Consider the following 11,515-nt stretch of genomic DNA (forward strand, 5'->3'; position numbering starts at 1 on the left):
TTACCGAGTATTCACACCCTCGACGGCACTCGTACGAGTCGAGCCGTTAGTGTGCCCGACCTGTGCGCAACCCGAGCGGATGGTTGCCGAAGTCCCGTCGGTCCAAATGTACATTTACAGCGGCAACAGCCTTTGTAATTCAGCAACAGGTGCCATGCTAAGCCAATGGAAGAAACACAGCAACGAATTGATACATTTAGCAAATGTATTTATTTATAATGGGGGAAAGGGGGGAGCACGCAAGAAGCAGAGTTATCCGACTATAGAGATGCAAGAATGTACAGCAAAGAGCACTGAAACAATTCCTACTTACAGACGGGTCCACAGACACACACACACACACACACACACACACACACACACACACACACACACACACACACGGACCTGTCCACCTCGTGTGGTTCGGCTGACACGGGCGAAACAGGTCAGTGTCGAGATGCGATGATAGAATCCAGAGCTCCCTTCAGCGCTCGTCCCGGCAACCAAAACTCTCCTCTGTATCCCAAACTGTCGAGAAGGCAGGAGGGTTCTCTGCCACTTCGCCAAGTCTTTGAGTTGAACGTCAAAGCGAGGGCTGATAACTCCACACTCGTTCAACCTGCCCGTCCGATTTACCACAACTTTGCCTGCTCGATGGTCAACAATCTCAAAAGCTCTCTAGTTCACCGACAGAGAGACGGCGCGCAACCGACTTGCGGTTCTTGTGGAGGACGAATTTCTCCTCGTCCGATCGCGCCGCGACCTTATTCACCCTTCTCCAGGGGGAGGAGGGGATGCCTCCACCCTCCCCGCTCTCCCTCACTGGGTGGTTTTGGCGCACAGAATCGCTCGTCGCCCTGTCATTGGCCAAAACGAGCGGCAAGTCCGTTGATTGGCCCGGGGCGTGGTGATGTTACACGGAGCGCCTTTCTCACCGTCGCAGGGTCCGATTGGCTGAGCCGCGGCCACCTCACTCGTCGCACGCTGATTGTTTGAGGGCCGCCGCAAGGCTCCTCCTTGAACTCCGTCCACCATGGCATCGGCCAGAGCGAAGTGAAGGTGAGGGTGATGCTGGCGTTGTTGTAGTTGATGTTGGTGGTGTAAAAATAAAAGAAAACCCTGACTATCAAAGTAACTTTGCAGCGCATGTACATTTAATTACCCATTAGACATGGGACGGGGACCCTAACTAAAAACACATACTTACCGATATAACTGTTATATAGGACCTGTATGTTGAGTGCTCATGGCTTCCAGATTCGCAACAATATGTACTACGGTGATGTTGAAATCTGAGTAAAAATAATTTTTAAAATTTCCAAAATGTTTCATTCCACATAATTTAAGCAGAGGTTTCAAACAAAGAATCCAAAACTGACCTTTGCAGCAAAGCAGAAGTTAATTTTGCTCATGCCATATACAAACAACAAGGATGGTTAATGACGGTTTTGTTAGCTGACTTCCAAGCAGATGGAAGATGACCATGGGCAAATAGAGTGAACAGAGCAGAATGTTTGTGAAGTACAACATGTTGTCTTCTGATTAAATCAGTCAGCAAAGTGACGGTACATTTGCAAGTCATATATACATTCTTAAAGATATAGTAATACTTATTACAATAGAAAATATCAAATTTGTCTTTACATATGTGCATTCAACAATTATTGATTATAATCAGTGCGATACCCTTTTACCTTGAGAACTGCCTCAACTCAATCTGGCACTGAATTAATTATTTTATGGATTATGCTTGAGTCAATCTTTTCCCAAATGTTTTGTAATACATTCTTGAGCACAATCAGTGCACACATAATTTTTAGCTTTTTCTCTAATGCATTAACCATCCATTTCTTACCTCCACCACCGAAGGTGGAAGGAGGTTATGTTTTCACCCCTGTCTTTCTGTTTGTTTCTTGGCCAAAAATACTTTTTTGGCAACTATGTTGGTCTGTAGCATTTGTCTGTTTGTCTGTCTGTGTCACACGATTTTTGGCCACAGTTTAAGCAATCGTTCTGAATTTTTTTGTGTTTGTAGTTGACCAGCCAAGGACAGCAACACTTAATATTGATGAAAATCCAGATCCAGACGAATCCAGATCCAGATCTGAGAATTTTTTAAGTGATTCTTAACCATTGAGAGAGAGGGGGCCGAAAACGATAAATAGCACGACATCTCAAAAAGTTATGGATGGATTCTGAATAAACTTGGTGGACCGGTTGGGTGTGTGGCAAGGCCGAATTGATTAAATTTTGGTGAACATCCGAATCCGGATCCGGATCCGAGAATTCTTCAAGTGATTCTTCACCATTGTGAGATAGGGCTAAAATCATATCTTGCACGATATTTCAAAAAGTTAAAGATGGACAAAAGATTGGCTCGGTAACAAGAACAAGTTCATTAAATTTTAATTCAGGTCCGAATCCAGATCTGGCCTATCGGTGGGATACAAAACGTAAACTAATCAGCATGCTGGAGGTATGCGCTCTACCGAGTGTCCTTCTAGTAGAATAATGTAGAATAGAATAAATTTATACTACATGCCTGGTGTTGGCGCAGTGGTTAGGGCAGCGGCTTGGGATCCAAAAGGTCCTGAGTTCAAGCCCCGTTGGACCACTGAATTAATACACCAGGGGGTTGACTCAGCCTGTCATCCTTCCGAGGTCGGCGAAATGAGTACCAGTATACTGGGCCGGTGTATACCCCGGTTAAAATAGGTATACCATATCCCTGTGTCGTAAGAGGCGACCAGGGTTGTGTCAGGAAGGGCATCCGGCGTAAAACATGTGCCAAATCACTATGCGGATCATACGGATGATCTGCTGTGGCGACCCACAACGGGAGCAGCTGAAAGAAGAAGAAGAAGAAGAATAAGAAGAAGAGGAAGAAATTTATACTACAGTTGAATAAATGAAACAATATGAATAAATATCATTAATATTGTGAAAAATTGCTTTTGGGATGAAAGAGATTGAAATTGATTGAAGTGGACTCAGACTTTTGTACCCAAGGAACATAGAATTTCAACGGGTTGAGAAGTTTGCCAAATTTTTTGCAAACATGCTGATCAAGGCTCTCGAAGAACAACTTGCCAGAAAGATTACAGCCAGGATATTGAATACTGTGAAGGTGAATGAACAATGAACATTCAGTAAATATGAAGTGATCAAAGAAGACAAAGGAAATAAAAATGTAGTTGACTTTTTTTTTGGGGGGGGGGGGGTTTGGAAATCACTTAAAACATGTAGAAATGCAAAAAAAAAAAGTCGAAATTTTGTTTAAAAAAAGTTGCAAAAATTTTTTTTTTCTCCAACAATTATTTTTTTTTGGGGGGGGGGGGGGTTGGAAATCACTGAAAGCATGAAGAAATGCAAAAAAAACATTTTTTTTTCTAATTTTTTTTTTGGGGGGGGGGGTTGGAAATCACTGAAAACATGTCAGGTCAGGTATGGGAGCATGTGCCAGAACAGCGCGTCGCTGCGTCCACTTTCCGCCGGTACTCCAGGGGCCTCCGTCTGGCCATCCCCCAGGCAGATGCCAGGCCCATCGCCATCTCCTTGAGATGATGGTCAACCTGCTGCAACCACGAGGCATGTGGTCGGCCCACTGGCCTCCTCCACTCATGAGACTCCCTCGCTGAGAGAATCTGGTGAGCAGGATCAGCGTCAGGAAAACGAGCCACATGTCCATACAGCCGCAACTGACGCTCACGGACGATGCAGGTAACAAATCTCATCCGAGTCTCTCTCAGCAACCGCTCGTTGGACACAAAATCCGACCAGCGATAGCCAAGGATTCTGTGAAGAGACCTGGTACGAAAGGAATTAAGTCTCCATCTCAGATCCTTGGTCAGAGTCCAAGTCTCACATCCATAGAGCAAGACTGGAAGCACGAAGGACCTGAAGACTCGGATTTTCGTCCTCCCGCACAGGTACCGGCAGCGCCACACCCCATGATCCAGTGAATCCATGACTCCCCAGGCCCGACCCAGACGTCTATTGACCTCTGACTCACAGCCAGCAGAGACATGAATATCACTGCCAAGGTAAGTGAATCTCTCCACGACCTCAACATCCTCACCACAAACAGACACAGACAGGACAGCAGCATCCAAGATGTCACCGAAAGCCTGGATCTTAGTTTTGACCCAAGAAACCTGTAATCCCAGCGGCTCCGACTCCTCATTCAGCACCTCGAGGGCCCCAAAAAGGATATCTAAAGTCTCCACAAAGATGACTGCATCATCTGCAAAATCAACGTGCGATCTTGACATTCCCAAACGATGCACCGCAGGTTGATCTCTCTGACATCCTCCCTAAAATCCAGTCCATACAAGTGCTGAAAGGTGTGGGGGCCAGTACACACCCCTGACGAACTCCAGTAACAACTGGAAATAAGTCAGAGATGGTACCACCACACTTCACAGCACTCGCAGTACCAAAGTAGAGTTCAGACATCAGATCGATCAGTTTTGGTGGCACCCCATGAAGACCAAGAATCTTCCAGAGGACATCCCGATTCACTGAATCGAACGCTTTACAGAGATCAACATAGGCTGCAAGCAGCCCCTGCCGAAACTCTCGGCTGCGTTCGGTGAGGACACGAAGTGCAAGGATACGGTCAATCGTTGACCTCTTTGGTGTAAAGCCTGACTGCTCTGGACGCTGGTGCTCAAGCAGATGGTGGCGAACCCCATCAATAATTATCCGAGCAAAGACCTTGCCCGGCACTGAGAGGAGCGTCACCCCTCGGTAGTTGTTGCAGTGTTGGCGATCACCCTTCCCTTTCCAGAGAGGGACAACAAGGCCCCTCTTCCAATCAGTTGGGATGATGCCTGTGTTCCAGGCAGAGCACAAAACTGCATTCAACAACACGAGTGCAACATTTCCACCAGCCTTGAGAAGTTCAGCATGGATGCCACAGATCCCTGGAGCTTTGCCCCGTTTCAACTGGTTCACCGCAGCCCGTGTTTCCACAAGCGAAGGTGGACCACAGTTGATTCGAGGGTCAGCAACAGGGATTGTAACACCCTTGACATCCAACTCGACAGCTGGGGGATCAGCCTGGTACAACGGCTCAAAGTAACCGGCCCAGCGGGCCTTCACTTCAGACTCCTCTGTTAAGAGCCTACCACTCTCTGCTCTAACTGCAGTGCTCCGAGCAATGGGCTTGGATGAACGCAATGCACGAATTCCCCTGTAAGCGGGACTAGAATCAGCTGTCCACAGGTGATGCTCTGCCCCCTCACAGATTCCTCGCACATATGCCTCCTTGTCCACCCTCAGTGCACGTACAGTTTCACGCCTCAGCTCCCTGAACAGCTCAGCTCTGCCATTCAGCCAGGCCCTGCGACTCTGTTCAATGGTATCCAGTGTCCCTTGAGAGACAAAATTCTTCTTTGCCCTGCGGTGAGTTCCAAGACATCCACCGGCAACATCAAGGACGGTGGTCTTGAAGGCGCTCCACAACTCTTCAGGACCCCCCAAAGCACACAGACCCCCCAAGTGTCCACTCAGCCTGTTCGCAAACTCCTCAGCTACTCTCTCATCCCTGAGCTTGCCAACATCCAGCCTTGGCTGGGATGGTACCATTCTCCAGGATTTAAGGTGCAGCTTTAGAGTTGCAACAACAAGCCTGTGGTCAGTATTTTTATTTTATTTTATTTTTTTTGTATACCTTGGTCGAGGCTCGTATGAGAGCTAACACACAACTCACAGCAAGGAGGCATGAGACAAGAGGGGCGGGAGTGGAAGGGACAAAACAGTGGGGAACAGACACATTAGGTGAACTGTGGAAGGGAGAGGGATGGGGATGGGACGGGGAACATGGCGAAGAGAAGATGGACATTTCAGGGACTTTCAGGAAGGAAAGCAGGAGAAATGAAGGAAGTGGGCTTGGGTGGATTATCGGGGGTAGAAAAGATCGAGGATTTGGATGGGGGAAGATAAGAGGTGGTGGTGAACAGCTGTTTTGAAAGCCTGGAGGGAAGAATGGGAAAGAATAGAGTGAGGAATTTTATTCCAAAGGCGGGAAAAAAGAGGAATGAAAGAGTGAAGATGAGCAGTGATTCGTGATTTTGGTAGTTTTACCAGAAGGGGGTTGTTGGCGGACCTTGAGCGTCCTGTGGAAATGTGGTGGGGACAAATCGCAGAGAGAGCAGGGAGGCAAGGCTGGAGAGGAGTCGGTAGAAGACAGAAAGACCACCGACCAACCTGCGGTGATTGAGTGAGAGGCCCAAAGACTCAGCTTCATTGCGGGAAATGCCGATGATCTTAAAAGCCCTGGTTTCGACAGCGTGAAGCCGAGAAAGGTGGGAGGCAGGAGCACCAGCTCAGAGGGGAGAGCAGTACTCCATCTAATCAGGCTATGGACAAAAGCTTTGTAAGTGGTCAGGAGCTCAAGAGGGCCGAGTATTGAGGAACAAAGCACAGTCACAGTATAGAGGAACTGAGCACTCCAGTAGACCCTACAGTTCTGGATCATCCTCCAACGACTGTCAATGAGGACATGGTCAATCTCCTTTGCCACACCGCCAGCGTCGGAATACCAAGTCCAGCGATGAGCTTGTGGGCGCTGAAACCATGAAACAGCCACCCTAAGTCCATGACTCTTGCAAAGTCAAGGAACTTAGTGCTATTCTGGTTCATAGTTCCTGACCCATGGGGACCAACACACACCTCATAACCATCCCTATCAGTCCCAGTCGATGCATTGAAATCCCCCAAGACTAGAAGTGTATCTCGTCTGGGGGCACTGATCAACCACAGACTCCAGCGTGGCGAAGAATGCATCCCTCACGGCGAGGTCACTCGCCTCAGTCGGAGCATAAACAGAGACCAGGGAAATGACACCTGAGTGACGAATCCTTAATTTCATAATACGCTCGTTGACCGTGTTACCTCAATTATCATTGGGGTCAGCTTATTGGACACAGCTACAGCAACTCCTTGGGTATGGTAACCATCAGAGCGACCAGACCAATAGTAGGTGTAACCACCCACCATTATCTCGCCATCATCCGGTCTCCGAACCTCAGAGAGAGCTGCAATCCCGATGTCCAAACGCTTGAGCTCAGATGATAACAGAGACAGGTGATCATCCTCTCTTAGGGATAGGACATTCCAGGCACCCACCCGAAGGGACCGCCTCAGGTTAACCCAAGGAGACCGCCGTCTGGTGGACGACACCTCAGCACCACTCCGACACACAATCCCGCAATCTGACCCAGGGATGTTACCCCGTGGTTTCCCTCCTATCATCAAAGATTGGGGGTCCCGAAGGCTTTGCCCCAATCCCGTCATCCGGTGAGCTGCCCTGCGAAGGGAATCTGCACAGGAGGTACTCCCACGGAGTGGGTTTTCAGATTTTTTTTGCGTTTTTGTGTTTTGCGGAATGAAGGCTTTCACGGTGGCCGGAGTGCAAATCCTGCCACCAACCACCTAATAAAAAAGTAACCCAACTGCAGGAGGACGTCCGCAGACACAGTTGGGCACTAGAAATGGATGGCCGTTGGCTCAAAAGGAGCTCCTCCGCCCTTTGACAGGTTTTGTTTTTAATCCTGCTGGGTGTCCATATCCAAACACCCTCCTCACCAGAAAACCTGGTGGGGGAGACGGTTTAGTCGCTGACAACCCGACCATGGAACAGGTTAGTACAGGTTTACATGGTACCTGTAGCAGGTCACAGATCTAACCAGACCTGACTAAAACATGTAGAAATGCAAAAAAAAAAATTTTTTTTTCTCTAACATTTTTTTTTTTGGGGGGGGGGACCAAGTCCAAAATCTAATGGCATGATCCTTGGACCATACCTAACCCCCCCCCCCCCACCAAGGTTCGTCGAAATCCGTCGAGGAGTTTTTCCGTAATACTGTTCACAAACAAACAAGCAAACAAACAAACAGAAAGGGGTGAAAACAGTAACCTCCGATCTTCGATGGCAGAGGTTAATTAAAACACGATGAGCTTATTTAAAATAATTAACAAAGCACAGTCACAGTTATGAATAAACAGATACCCATAAATTTTATATTCCTGCATGAAGGCACAAATCCTAAAACTGAACTCTGGCATGATTCACACATTGGACAAATCTTATTTCTCATGCCCAAGCCTGGTAAGGAAAAAAGGGTTAAGGTCAGGGAAAGCACTGTTCACATAAGAACCAAGCACAATGGCAAAAGAGATGGAAAAGGATGTGGAGAACATCAGTCAGGAATGTGGTCAGTGATGGCGGGATCTGGCCTATTTAATGAAAATAATCATTTGACTTCCCTTTCGAGGAACTTTGACACAGTAGACCATATTAGGCCATCAAAGCCTGTGCTTTTATTGCCAACATACGGTTGTTTGTCTGTTCTTTATGCTTTTAAAAAACATACACTGACCGTCAAGCAAGGAAGCAGCACATACCATTGGTAAAATCTTTGGTACGAGTCAGCCGGGGTTCAAACCATGGTCATCCCAGATTCAGAATGGACACCCGAACCATTACACGATGGAGGCTGATGCAGTGAGTGCAGGGTGTGAAACTTGCTGTCCCCACATGCAGAACGAATGATCTGATCAAAAAGGAGTGCTGAAATGTGTGGAGGCTTGTGCCGATTATGGATTTACAGAGCTCCCACTCACACCAATGGTCCCTCCATCTCTTCATCCTCCGATTGTTTCCATCGTATTATATGTGTCCATGTCCTTTTCATAACCCCAACACAGGCAGGAGTTTTAAGCTGCCTGCAATCATGTATCTCTGTGTGAAGGAGAAAAGATTCTACCTGCTCCATTATGGGAAGATCACCAAAGCAACAGGATGGGGATGGAGAGTGGAGTTTGAGTCCAGGATTTGATAACAAGAAAGATGTAGGGGTGGGTTGAGAGAGGCTTACAGAGAGAGAGAGATAAAATATTGAGAGAGATAAAAAGGAGTGCTTACATGATGGATGTTCAGCTTCCTGATTGACAGACAGTTAGTCTCAAACACACCAGTACAATGCCCCACCCACTAAAGCACAGCTAAATGCACAGGCACGATGGTGGCAATTATTTGTTACGCAAGCACACAACTGGGCTCAGCTCCCCCACCACTTCTCTTGCACGTGACAATATGAAGGTGGGGAAAGAATGCTCCTCAGGTTCTGGTGATCGATTCAGTATCCTGAACGTCCACACCAGGACTGGATAATGTTGATGGCAGGACACACACACACGCACGCACGCACGCACGCACGCACGCACGCACGCACGCACGCACGCACGCGCACACACACACACACACACACACACACACACACTCCACACTGAAGGTACAAAATCAACTTGTGGTTAAATTAGATGTTAACGTGTTATGGTTTTAATAGATAACTTTGTTGAACTGAACTGCGTTTTAGGGTTGCTTGGGGCTCAATATTAAAGTTGGTCTGTGCGTGGGCTTGCGCACACACACAAACACACAATGCTGTGCTGTCGGGAATGGGAAAGGCTCATAATTCCTTCTGACCATATGAGGAATGCAGCTTTTCAATTATTCTGGACATACTGTAGATTAAGTATGATGACATCCAAATGTCCCCAATTGTATGATAATCATATAGAAAACGAGTGGTGTGTTGATCTAAAGTTTGGAAAAAGACTTTTACAATGAGAATGTAACACAAAGTAAAAACTTGCACAATGGTTCCTTACAATGAAAGAAAACTAAAGTTTACCAAGCTCAGCGATGCAAAATATATTTGAACATGTCTCCATTTATCCGATATATGTCCATTGATAATAAAAAAATATGTATGTATGTCTATATATATATATATATATATATATATATATATATATATATATATATATATATATATATATATATATATATACATACATCATTCATTGTTAATTTAAGATCCATGGTGAGGAAACATGTAGATTAAAAAAAACCTTTGACACAAACATTTTACCTTGACCATGAAGTTGTATCCAACATCCAATCAACAAGATGTTTACCATGCAGCAAAAACACAGGGGCAGCTTTTCCAGGCCGTGAAACGCCGTGGGCTCGAGTTCCCTCAGCTTGTTGTAGTTGAGCACCAGCACGGGTTTAAAATGTTCCAATTTTTCTTTAAAAAAAAAACAATGTTATTTGTGATTATAATCATTTTCACTATGATGAAATAATACAGATCATTCAACACCCAAATACTAAATCATATATATTTGGAGGATTTTTGTGAGGCAGATGTTCTTATAGCAACACTTTTCAACAACAACACTTACAAATAGCAACACTTTTCCACACTGCGACACCTTTACAGAAGCACACCCTTGCATTACACTGATGCATGTATGTATGTACTCGTACATGATGGACTCGTAGATGTATATGTGAACAGTTTATGATGTCTGAATAACAGAAACCTCTCTTGAATACACAGCTTATTGTGACGTGAACTTCAATGAACATGCTCTGGAGACAGATCATTGATTCTGGATAAGTTGCTAACTCCATTGCAGGCCGCCAACAAAACCATTTTGGGGAATTGAAAAGAAGCAATAAAGTTTTGTTTGGTGATGAGAAGCCAAGTTTATGAAAAAGATCATGAAAAGGAGAATGTATCCCAAATAGGAAGGTTTGATTATAAGACTCACATAAAAGAGCAGGTTGCGGGTCACCAAACATGTTCTGAAAATTTATCAATATTATTATACGTGCATTAAATAGTTCGATGCAAACTATTGTGGTTGCCTAACTATTGGGAAAAATTAATGAAATTTAACTCCGAAGTTGTTATTTCTCGAGGCTGTTGAAAAAAACAGCCGCGTGCCATATATGAATGGTGACGTCACGTTCTCCAAAACAAAGCGGAAGCTCACTCTTTCATTGAAGAAGTGTCCAGTTGAGCGGGCTGCTTTCGCTTTTTTTGAGCTTGCAACTGTCTATATTATCCTATTTTATTTTGAGTTATCGTAGAACAAAATTATTTGGATATTTGTACATCATGCCTCGTAAGTGTGTCGTCATGTTTTGCGAAAATGGCTGGAAAACGGGTAATCGCTCCCACCGATTCCCGAAGGAATCAAACATTCGCTGGCAGTGGATAAGATTTGTACAAACAAAACAGGCGAATTTTCCCTGCCATTTAAATCTTTAAACAATATCTTTGTGGAAAAAGCGCTGCGGCCTAACATCTAGTCAAGGCGCCCTAGGCCCTGCGTGCCATCGAACATGAACCTTATAAAATATCGGAATTTTGTAAACTTCACAACTACCGAGTGTTAAGCATCAAAAGCGACTGCAAAAACCGAAAACATAATTTTAATTGACTTTAAAACGAACCCGCAACATCGATCGAAGCAAAAATCTCAATTCACCACAGGAATTCACGGTATTATTTAAAATTATTTTGTCAAAGTCAAAAACCGTAATATTCTGCCATCCATGAACAATCATAACATAATCTGACAGCTTAACAAGTCAGGCATGTGATGATAACCTTTATTGGGAAGAAAAATGACTTTAAACCTCATCTTTGTGGAAAAAGCGCCGCGGCCT

General features: G+C 45.4%; 1 long non-coding RNA gene across 1 annotated transcript in view; it reads left to right on the plus strand.

Annotated features, from left to right (window-relative positions):
* The window catches only part of LOC147031874 (uncharacterized), a 38,903-nt gene extending 28,466 nt beyond the window's left edge, over positions 1–10,437 (plus strand). The window contains exon 3 of the long non-coding RNA XR_015051886.1: positions 10,398–10,437. This is a non-coding gene — a long non-coding RNA (uncharacterized LOC147031874). The remainder of the gene's footprint in view (positions 1–10,397) is intronic.
* The last annotated feature ends 1,078 nt before the right edge of the window (positions 10,438–11,515 follow it).

The sequence above is a fragment of the Eptatretus burgeri genome, chromosome 2 (assembly GCF_056783735.1).
Source record: "Eptatretus burgeri isolate ZD-2024b chromosome 2, Ebu_testis_v1, whole genome shotgun sequence".
In the NCBI taxonomy this organism is placed as follows: domain Eukaryota; kingdom Metazoa; phylum Chordata; class Myxini; order Myxiniformes; family Myxinidae; genus Eptatretus; species Eptatretus burgeri.